Consider the following 12767-nt stretch of genomic DNA (forward strand, 5'->3'; position numbering starts at 1 on the left):
CCATCCAATGCTTGAACCGGAAATGGAGAGAGGAGCGATTTTTCAGTGAGGAGGCAAGGGCCTGGTCAATGAAATTCCCAGTGGCACAGGAGTCCTCTTGAAAAATTAAAATATATATTGCTGCATGGTCGGAACTAGAAGCACAAGCATTTCGCTACACTCGCATTAACATCTGCTAACCATGTGTATGTGACAGATAAAATTTGATTTGAGCAGTAGATACAACATATGCGGAACAGCCAGCTAGTGATATGGATATTAGAAAGGAGATGGATAATCACGGGACTGTCCTTCTGCCCTTGTGGACACTGGGTTGGGACATAGTAGTGAATAGTGAATAGTTGGTGCCCCTCCTGAAGCTGGTGCCCCTCCTGTCCGCAATAGGGACAGAGCCCCAGATGTCTTCGACGGTGTCGCTCAACCACATAGAGCCCCTACCTCCATGATGTCACGCACTGACCATAGAGAGCCCTCGGGGTTCAGAGAGTGACTAGGGGGGGTTTCTAGTTATTATAGTTCTATGTTGGTGTGTGAGTATGGTTCCCAATTGGAGGCAGCTGAATATCGTTGCCTCTAGTTGGGGATCATACTTAGTGTGTCCCTTTTCCCACCTGCGTTGTGGGATATTGTTTGTATGAGTGCCTATGTGCGCTACATATTGCACGTTCATTAATTCTTTGTTGTTTTGAAGTTTCACTGTAATAAATATGTGGAACTTTACTCACTCTGCGCCTTGGTCTGATTATTTATTACATTTACATTTTACATTTAAGTCATTTAGCAGACGCTCTTATCCAGAGCGACTTACAAATTGGTGCATTCACCTTATGATATCCAGTGGAACAACCACTTTACAATAGTGCATCTAAATCTTTTAAGGGGGGGGGGGGGGGGGGTTAGAAGGATTACTTTATCCTATCCTAGGTATTCCTTAAAGAGGTGGGGTTTCAGGTGTCTCCGGAAGGTGGTGATTGACTCCGCTGTCCTGGCGTCGTGAGGGAGCTTGTTCCACCATTGCGGTGCCAGAGCAGCGAACAGTTTTGACTGGGCTGAGCGGGAACTGTGCTTCCTCAGAGGTAGGGGGGCCAGCAGGCCAGAGGTGGATGAACGCAGTGCCCTTGTTTGGGTGTAGGGCCTGATCAGAGCCTGAAGGTATGGAGGTGCTGTTCCCTTCACAGCTCCGTAGGCAATCACCATGGTCTTGTAGCGGATGCGAGCTTCAACTGGAAGCCAGTGGAGAGAGCGGAGGAGCGGGGTGACGTGAGAGAACTTGGGAAGGTTGAACACCAGACGGGCTTTATTTATTTATATAACGATTGTGACACATGAGTTCAGGCTCTGACTCAGATTGGTCAACGAAGGAGGGAGAGTGGTGATGGTGGTACCGAAACTCGCGCCAAAGGTTATCCAGAAATATGGCCATCACGATATGTGTGTACAAGGACAGGGTGTCATTTTGGCACGCCAACTCTGTCTGGATATCCTCGCGCAACCCTCTTCGGAATAGGGTGCTGAGTGCCGGCTCATTCCATCCGTTGGATGCTGCGGCTGTCCTGAAGGTGAAGGCGTACAGAGACAAGAACGCCTGACGGGAAATGACCGAGGGCTATATATAGGGGGAGTAATCAGGGAAGTGATAAGGTCCAGGTGTGGCTAATAATGAGGCGCAGGTGTGCGTAGTGATGGGTTGCCATGACCGGTGGTTAGTAGACAGGTGAGTAGAGCACCGGGGCGGGAGTAGATGTGACATAGACAACAAATCAATTATTCATTTGTAGACAAACTGGTATCCATGAGTTCATCTGACTCTAGGGAAATATACTGAACAAAATATAAATTCAACATGTAAAGTGTTGGTCCCATGTTTCATGAGCTAAAATAACAGACCACCAAAATGTTCCATATGCACAAAAAGTGTATTTCTCTACCATAAGCTGCCTCCAACATCGTTTTAGAGAAGTTGGCAGTAATTACAACCAAATGTAAGTTTCTGCACAAACTATCAGAAACCGTCTCAGGGAAGCTCATCTGCTTGCTCATCGTCCTAACCAGGGTCTTGACCTGACTGCAGTTTGGCGTCGAAACCAACTTTAGTGAGAAAATGCTCACATTCAGTAGCCACTGGCATGCTGGTGCCAAGCTACAGACAACGAACACAGTTGCATTTTATCGATGGCAATTTGAATGCACAAAGACCACAAAATACTGAGGCCCATTGTCGTCCCATTCATCCACCGCCATCACCTCATGTTTCAGCATGCATGGCCCCATGTCGCAGGGATCTGTACACAATTCCTGGAAGCTGAAAATGTCCCAATTCTTCCATGGCCTGCATACTCAACAAGACATGTCACCCATTGCGCATGTTTGGGATGCTCTGGATTGACGTGTACGACAGCGTGTCCCAGTTCCCGCCAATATCCAGTAACTTCTCACAGACATTGGGACAACATTCCACAGACCACTATCAACAGCCTGATCAACTCTATGTGAAGGAGATGTGTTATGAGTTATTATGAACTGTAACTCAATAAAATATTTGAAATAGTTGCATGTTGCGTTTATATTTTTGGTCAGTGTAGTTAAAGCTCCTCATTGCCAAAATCCTGAAGTGTCCTTTTAAAATGAGTAACACATCCATGGCCACATTTTAAGGCTTCTGTAACTATAAATGTCTTCTTATGTAATCATAGGAAGTGTGCATGTTGCAGGTCTTTGGCGATCTTCTCAATTGCTATAATAATCTGCACAGAATCTCAAACAGCCATGATTACTTGCACTATGTACTTTTAATGTAATCTCAGCCGCAATCCAGGTAATTTGGCTGTGCTATTAGATGAAGCACAGTGAGAATAGAATGCATTAGGTAAAATGCATTAGGTTGTTGTATAAATACAAAATATCTAACACTGTATTCCCATTTGAACTTTGTTGTGCTTTTAAATGGTTGAAAGTGTAGTGATAACACATCTGGATGACAACTAAACAAAAAAACAGACATCGTTCAGATGGTTGAATGCATAGTGATAAGACATTGGGGTTTCAACAAACTTCTGGCTGTCTTTTTGAGTTGGTGAATTTACATTTAACAACCGACAAGCACATATCTGTCACATATTACAGAGTTGTAAAGCATAGAAACGGCAAAGGGTGTATAAAATGAGACACCAAAGTAGGGGGTCCTGGGGGTGAAATCTATTTCATGCTCAATACTTCCAACTGGGGATATAGCCTTTCAAAGAACACCAAAGTGCTTTGTCATTTGTAAGGCAAGTCATTTTCTGTACATTCTCGTATATCCACTTTAGTTTATCTTTTGATGCCACCACTGACTCCTCAATCACCAATCTGAATAGGGACTCCTCGCAGGCACTATTTTCTGAAGAGGAGGAACACAAAGCAAGGAGTGATAAAGGAATCCATGAATGGGTTTGTAAATTGGGAGATCAAAGGGTAGGAGCGCGACCTGACAAATCACTCACGGGGCCTGACCATCAAATTTCCTCTGTTCAAGTCATTCATCTTCCCCGCGGATTCCGCCATGTGCCCCTGACGCCTCCTAAAGAGATACATGTCTTGCTAATGTTTTTAATCTATTCGTGGGGAGAAAACGCCTGATTAAACTCTCACCCTTTTTTGTGTTTGTGTGACAATTATCTGCCTGTTCCTTCTGCACTGAAGCCAGCTTAATAAAGATGCATTAGATTCTGATGCTATGTTTGGGCAACAGGCAAATGTGAAGCTGACAATCACAAGCTTTTGCATAATCTCTCTTTTTCTTTGTTTTTCTTTCTCTCTCTCTCTCGCTCTCTCTCTCCTTCTCTTCCTCACTCTCTCCCTTTCACTTTGAAATGAAAAGCTGTTCTTATTTTATCGTTCAGCAGACATAGTAGAAGCCAGGAAAGAGTTAGAATATTGTGACTGTAAAAATGGCTTATGAGTTGCTCCACCTGCCACTGTTGAGTCCCCTGGAACCTGGGGATGGTGGCTACGTGAGTTTTGACACATCCACTGACCCACCTCTCTCTCTCTCTCTCTCTCTCTCTCTCTCTCTCTCGCTTTCTTTTACCCCTCCAATCATGTCTTGTAGCCAACAGCTCCATGGTAACAACCTGCAATGGAGGGAAGGAGTGATGGAGGATGGATGGAATCCCGTGTTAAGGGAAGTGGAGCTGTGTTGAGACCAGAGTTGTGGAATGGGGTGAGAAGAGATGCTGGTGGAGGCAAAATGGACGAGGATAGGAAACAAGGGAAAAGAAAAGGAGGACGGGGGTGGAAGCACTGATGATGGAGGTGGATCAGGTTGAGATGAGGCCGTGGAATGGGCTCAGAGGAAGTGATGGTGGAATCACAATCAAGGGGAGGGGGAGAATATGAAAATAGTGAAGGAAAAATAAGGAGGAGGGGGAGGGAAATAAGGATGGTGTTTGTTGGCAGCAGCACTTGTGCTGACAGCATAATTTTCCCTGAGAGTGGAGCTGCACACCTAGGCTTGCTTGGCTGCTACGTCCCCCCAAACAGGAGTGCTGACATCTGGGGCCAGGGATACATCTATCACCCACCTAGAGACACAAGGTGATGTGGAGAGCGCAGCGCCGTCCAAATATAGGCGAAAATTAATGGCGCGTGACATCCCTGCCCCATTAGCTTGGGGAGGGCTCACTCGGCCACAAATCAAGTTGTGAATTTGAAACTCGGGAGCTGTCACTGTCACTTCTGCTGTGTACCTTTAGTGTTTTTGTGTGTGCGTACTCTGGTGGGTCTACACGTAAGCAGGGGTGAGCATTTTTCCTGCTCATAACACTGACATCAATATTTTACATAAGAAGTCCACAAAATATGTCAATACCCATTAAAAACAGGGCTGTATTGATTAGACAACAAATGGAAGAAAACATACTGAAACAGGGAGGAACTACCTGACCTTCTCCAATAAGAAATGCTTGTTTTTGTTTTCTCTTGCAAAACATTTGAGAGAATGCCAAGAGTGTGCAAAGCTGTCATCAAGGCAAAGGGTGGCTACTTAGAACAATCTCAAATATAAAATATATTTTGATTTGTTTTAAACTTTTTGGGTTACTAGATGATTCCATATGTGTTACTTCATAGTTTTAAGATCTTCAGTTTCTTGGCAATTTCTCGCATGGAATAGCCTTCATTTCTCAGAACAAGAATAGACTGACGAGTTTCAGAAGAAAGTTCTTTGTTCTTGGCCATTTTGAGCCTGTAATCAAACCCACAAATGCTGATGCTCCAGATAGTCTAAAGAAGGCCAGTTTTATTGCTTCTTTATCAGAACAACAGTTTTCAGCTGTGCTAACATCATTGCAAGAGGGTTTTCTAATGATCAATTAGCCTTTTAAAATTATAAACTTGGATTAACTAACACAACGTGCCATTAGAACACAGGAGTGATGGTTGCTGATAATGGGCCTCTGTACGCCTATGTAAAAATTCCATAAAAAATCTGCCATTTTCAGCTACAATAGTCATTTACAACATTAACAATGTTTGTGATCAATTTGATGTTATTTTAATGGACAAAAAATGTGCTTTTCTTTCAAAAACAAGGACATTTCTAAGTGACCCCAAACGTTTGAACGGTAGTGTATATACACAAAAGTATGTGGACACTTCAAGTGAATGGATTTGGCTATACACCTTTTGCTGACAGGTGTATAAAATCAAACACACAGCCATGCAATCTCCATTTAAAAATAAATGTTCTTAACAAGTCACAAAATAAGATGCAGGACTCTGTCTGCAAAAATAGTGTTTAACATGATTTTCTAATGACTACCTCATCTCTGTACCCCACACAATGAGGAATGAATAAAAAAAATTAAAAACAGATTCATCCACAAAGACCAGGGAGGTTTTCAAATGCTTCGCAAAGAAGGGCATATATTGGTAGATGGGTCCTGTCTGAACGACATGCCCAAAGTAAACTGCCAGGATATGCATATAATTTTACCTTTATTTAACTAGGCAAGTCAGTTAAGAACAAATTCTTATTTTCAATGACAGCCTAGGAACAGTGGGTTAACTGCCTTGTTCAGGGGCAGAACAACAGATTTGTACTTTGTCAGCTTGGGGATTCAATCTTGCAACCTTTCGGTCACTAGTCCAACAATCTAACCACTAGGCTACGCTGCCGCTGCCAATGGTACCATTGGAAAGAAAACACTTTGAAGTTGGTAGAAATGTTAAAATAATGTAGGATAATATAACACAATAGATATGGTAGGATAAAATCCAAAGAAAAACCAACCAGAATTTAAACAAATTGAGAGACCGTCGTCTTAGAAATTCAAGAGAAAGGTCATATTGAAAATTAGCTCCCTGGATGCAATTCCTATGGCTTCCACAGGGTGTCAGCAGTCTATTTTCATGGTTTCAGACTTGTAACTTCAAAAATGAATAAGAAATATCAGTTTTAGCAGAAGGACACAGTCTTGGAAATGTGTGTTTGCGCGCGCTATGAAGACATTACACACCTGCTAAAATCAGTTTCCTATTGAACATACTTCTTTCCCTAAGAAATATTGTAGTTTGATTACATTTTAGGGTATCTGAGGAGTAAATAGTAACGTATTTTGACTTGTTGAAACAAAGTTTATGGGTAGATTTTCGGATTCTTTTCTCTGCATGTTGAACGAGTGGATTACTCAAATCGATGGCACCAACTAAAAATACTTTTTGGGATATAAAGAAGGATTTTATCTAACAACGCTACATGTTATAGCTGGGACCCTTTGGATGACAAATCAGAGGAAGATTTTCAAAAAGTAATTTAATCGTTATTTGTGAATGTATGAAACCTGTGCCGGTGGAAAAATATTTTGATGTGGGCCGCCGTCCTCAAACAATCGCATGGCATGTTTTCGCTGTAATAGCTACTGTAAATCGGACAGTGCAGTTAGATTAACAAAAATGTAATCTTTCAGCCAATATAATGTACATAAATGTTTAAAATCCATATTATTTATGATTATTTATTTGAATTGCGCGCCCTCCAATTTCACAAGAAGTTGTCCTAGCGGGACCCCTAGCCCTTACACTTTGGAACGTGTATCAACACACCCAGTCACTGCAACGATACAGGCATCCTTCCTAACTCAGTTGCTGAAAGGAAGGAAACTGCTCAGTGATTTCACCATGAGGCAAATGGTGACTTTAAAACAGTTACAGAGTTTAATGGCTGTAATAAAAGAAAACTGAGGATTGAAATACAAAGTGTTATGTTTGGGGTAAATCCAATACAACACCTTACTGAGTACCACTCTCCATATTTTCAAGCATAGTGGTGGTTGCATCATGTTATGGGTATTCTTGTAAACATTAAAGAAAGGTGAGTTTTTCAGTATAAAAAAGAAATAGAATGCAGCTAAGCACAGGCAAAATCCTAGAGGAAAACCTGGTGTGTGCTTTCAACCGGGCACGGGGAGATTAATTCACCTTTCAATAGGACAATAACCTGAAACACCAGGCCAAATCTACACTGGAGTTGCTTACCAAGAAGACAGTGAATGTTCCTGAGGGGCCGAGTTTTGAAAATCTATGATAAGACCTGTGAATGGTTGTCTAGCAATGATCAACAACGAATTTGACAGAGCTTGAAGAATTTTGAAAATAATAATTGGCAAATGTTGCACGATCCAGGTGTGGAAAGCTCCTAGAGCCTTACCCAGAAAGACTCACAGCTGTAATCACTGCCAAAGGTGCTTATTCAAAGTATTGACTCAGGGATGTGACTACTTATGTGAATTAGATATTTCTGATTTTCATTTTCAATATATTTGCAAACATTTCTAAAAACAGGTTTTCACTATGTCATTATAGGTTATTGTATTTAGATGGGTGAGAATTTTATTTATTTAACCAATTTTGAATTCAGGCACTAACACAACAAAATGTGGAAAAAGTCAAGGGGTATGAATACATCCTGAAGGCACTGCATACTGCTCTACCTCTGATGGAAAGTCCTGTAAAGGAGCTCCCAGAAACTTTAATATAACTAAACATGTCCCTTCTACCTATACAGCCCCAATGGAAAGTCCTATCTGCCGCCTTTATATAACCAAACATGCATTTAGACCTACTTAGGTCTTGTCCCGAGCTACTTTCATCCCTGTCGCATACCTGTATCACCCTCTAAATCACAGACACTTTGAAACATTAATGTACACGCGACACACTTTTCAAGTCGACAACAACAACCACAGAGCGTTTTTGCAGCAAAGGTTGTCTGTTATCAGGGTTGTTGGTAGCACTTTATAATAACTCCACGTAATAAAGCATTTATAATGGATTAGTAAATAGTTCATTCATTTATTAATCATTACTCCCACATTTGTAAATTTTAGTAACATAGTTATTCACACATTTATAAACAACCTTTAAAGTATTTAAGACTGATTAACGAGATCATTCACAATATATTTAATATAGGTCCTTATAAAGCATTTACTAATCATTCGTTAGGTCTTTTTGCATGGCCTCAACTAAAGTGTGCGCTATTGAAACATTATAAATCCCTTATAAATGTTTTGAGTGACCATTGTAATTTTGCACCAAAAAAATGGACATGCCATTTGTAGACATTCCAGCAGTACCTGATGCTCCTTAAGCTCTCAAAATGGTCCCTAGAACAAATCAATGATTAAACAATAATCACACAATACAGAGGATGCTTATGAAAATATTTTGGAAATGTAATTCCAAAACAGTCACACTGTTGTAATTGTCTGATGTGCAGCTCTATGCTGAGTAAAATAAAGTTTTTAGTCCCAAAATACTAACATAAGCGTGCATATCTTGGCAATTACTTATCTACCAAAACTAAAGTGTGGATTGCAGTCACACCTTAGAGCAGTCTAAGCTCCATCAACCCAGAACTAAAATCTTATGTAATTTGGTCAGCTGCGTGATTAAAGGGACAATCTGCATTTGCTACGTCAATTTTCGGATTTACAGTTGAAGTCGGAAGTTTACATACACTTAGTTTGGAGTCATTAAAATTTGTTTTGCAACGACTCCACAAATTTCTTGTTAACAAACTATAGTTTTGGCAAGTCGGTTAGGACACCTACTTTGTGCATGACACAAGTAATTTTTCCAACAATTGTTTACAGACAGATTATTTCACTTATAATTCATTGTATCACAATTCCAGTGGGTCAGAAGTTTACATACACTAAGTTGACTGTGCCTTTAAACAGCTTGGAAAATTCCAGAAAACGATGTGATGGCTTTAGAAGCTTCCGATAGGCTAATTGACATGATTTGAGTCAATCTCAGTGCCTCTTTGCTTGAAATCTTGGGAAAATCTAAAGAAATCAGCCAAGACCTAAGAAAAAAAATGGTAGAACTCCACAAGTCTGGTTCATCCTTGGGAGCAATTTCCAAATGCCTGAAGGTACCACGTTCATCTGTACAAACAATAGTACGCAAGAATAAACACCATGGGACCACGCAGCCGTCATACTGCTCAGGAAGGAGATGCGTTCTGTCTCCTAGAGATGAACGTACTTTGGTGCAAAAAGTGCAAATCAATCCCAGAACAACAGCAAAGGACATTGTGAAAATGCTGGAGGAAACAGGTACAAAAGTATCTATATCCACAGTAAAACGAGTCCTATATCGACATAACAATAAAGGCCACTCAACAAGGAAGAAGCCACTGCTCCAATACCACCATAAAACTGCCAGACAACGGTTTGCAACTGCACATGGGGACAAAGATCATACTTTTTGGAGAAATGTCCTCTGGACTGATGAAACAAAAATCGAACTGTTTGTACATAATGACCATCTTTATGTTTGGAGGGAAAAGGGGGAGGCTTGCAAGCCGAAGAACACCATCCCAACTGCGAAGCACGGGGGTGGCAGCATCATGTTGTGGGGGTGCTTTGCTGCAGGAGGGACTGGTGTACTTAACAAAATAGATGGCAACATGAGGAAGGGAAATTATGTGGATATATTGAAGCAACATCTCAAGACATCAGTCAGGAAGTTAAAGCTTGGTCACAAATGGGTCTTACAAATGTACAATGACTCCAGGCATACTTCCAAAGTTGTGGCAAAATGGCTTAAGGACAACAAAGTCAAGGTATTGGAGTGGACATCACAAAGCTCTGACCTCAACCCTATAGAACATTTGTGGGCAGAACTGAAAAAGCATGTGCGAGCAAGGAGGCCTACAAACCTGACTCAGTTACACCAGCTCTGTCAGGATGAATGGGCCAAAATTCACCCAACTCATTGTGGGAAGCTTGTGGAAAGCTACCCGAAATGTTTAACCCAAGTTAAACAATTTAAAGGCAATGCTACCAAATATTAATTGAGTGTATGTAAACTTCTGACCCACTGGGAATGTGATGAAAGAAATAAAAGCTGAAATATTTCATTCTCTCTACTATTATTCTGACATTTCACATTCTTGAAATAAAGTGGTGATCCTAACCAACATAAGACAGGGAATTGTTATTAGAATTAAATGTCAGGAATTGAGTTTAAATGTATTTGGCTAAGGTGTATGTAAACTTCTGACTTCAACTGTATAAATTAATGATATGAACCCGTTGATTGTTGAACAAAATAACTTATGAGCTTATTTCAACTGTCGCACCCCATCAGAATCCAAAATACAGTATAAGCTTGTTTTGCTCCAATATTTGTAAACAAAGTAAATATAAACAAACACTGTATAGCCTCAAAATATGGTTACTGTAACGGTTGTCGTCGGGAATAGAGGACCAAAACGCAGCAGGAATGTGGATGCTCATCTTGATATTTATTTTAAATAAAGAGAACACCAAAACAACAAAACGAAGAACGCACGAACAACAAAACAGTCTTGTCAGGCTCACACAGGCAAAACAAGAAACAATCTCCCACCAACACTTAACCAAACACATACCCATATATAGGACTCTCAATCAGAGGCAACTAGAAAACACCTGCCTCCAATTGAGAGTCCAACCCCAAAGACTAGAGACAACATAGAAATACAAACCTAGAACATAACCCCAAAAACCCGGAACTAACTAAACCAACACCCTACTAAATAAATCACCACCCCGAACCACATAAACAAAATACCCTCTGCCACGTCCTGACCAAACTACAATAACAAATAACCCTTATACTGGTCAGGACGTGACAGTTACAAATATTATTTTGATATCATGAATGGTGAGTCCTTGGATTCATAGCTCTGTCTAGTGGTTACATTTCTCCAGCTCCATCCCTCAGCTAATTTCACCACAAGCGAGAAGCAGTCACAGTTTAAACACCGCCTTCGCCCCAATCCTGGTACGTCCAAATAATCAGTAACGAAAACCCAAACACTGAAACTTTCACACTAACCCTATCCCTAAGAGCAGTCCATTCACTGCTTACGATGTAAGGAAACAAATATCTAAATACATTCTTTTGCTATCCCATTACTTTTAAAGATTTACTACCTTTAAAAGCCTAGTTAATGTGCCACCAAATGAAAATAGTGTGAAAAATAGTCAGAGGTTAAAAGACATTGGAAGCAATTTAAAGTTATACATGTAACATTTCTTGCTGCAAATCAAACATGTAACATTTCTACCGCAATCACATATCAGTTGTAATTAAGGAATAAAAATCCACCAGAGAAAAACTGTCCGGTTCAGCCAGATGTAGGCGACATCTGCTATTATTCTCTGTTTTATGATTAGTCTGTGTTTGCGAGGTTGACAACATTAAAAAAACATTCATAATACAACTCTTCCTCAAGTCCTTGCAAAAGTTCTTTCACAACAGTTTTTGTGAATAAAACCTCCAATATATTTATTTTAACATCCTTTGTTGTGTGCTTATTCTTTTATCATTGGTATGTTCTAGGCTATTTTGCGATCTTAATGAGCATCAGGTACTGTTGGAATGGCTACCAATGGCAGGAATATATTCATAAAGTATAAATAGGCTCTCAGAAAAAGACAACTAATTATTAGCAAATAGTTTAAGGACCTACACTCAGTGGACCGAATACCAGGTCGGACTCCCCTTTGCCTCCAGAATAGCCTGAATTCTTCAGGGCATGGAAACGTTGCTCAATTGGTATCAAGGGACCTAACGTATGCCAGGAAAACATTACACTACTGCCATCAGCCTGTACTATTGACACCAGGCAGGATGGGGCCATGGACTCATGCAGCTTACGCCAAATCCTGACTCTGCCATCAGCATAACACAACAGGAACCAGGATTCGTCAGACCAGGCAATGTTTTTCCACTCCTCAATTGTCCAGAGTTGGTGATTGCGTGCCCACTGGAGCTGATTGTTCTTGTTTTTAACTGATAGGAGTGGAACCTGGTGTGGTCGTCTGCTGCAATGGCCCATTTGTGACAAGGACCGACAAGCTGTGTTCCCAAAATGCAGTTCTGCACACCACTTTTGTACTGCACCATTATTTGCCTCTTTGTGACCCACCTGTTAGCTCTGTAGTTTATGTGTGTTACAATCCAAGATAAAGTGGCCATAAAGCAGGCTTAGGTGTACCTTCCAAGGTGTTGACCCTCCACTTCTCTCTGAAATTGGCACACACACACACACACATCCATGAAGTACACAATTGCCCAAGTCTAAAGCCCCCAAGGAGGGATTGACCTGTGGCTGTAATGCTCCGTGTTTGTAGCTAACCTCTCTTCCACTGATCCTCCATAGCATAACAGCAGACTTAACGCCACACATGCTGGTTCAGAGGAATACTAAAGGTTTTGTGCAGCAATCC

Source organism: Salmo salar, chromosome 09, assembly GCF_965601325.2.
Source record: "Salmo salar chromosome 09, fSalSal1, whole genome shotgun sequence".
Lineage (NCBI taxonomy): Eukaryota > Metazoa > Chordata > Actinopteri > Salmoniformes > Salmonidae > Salmo > Salmo salar.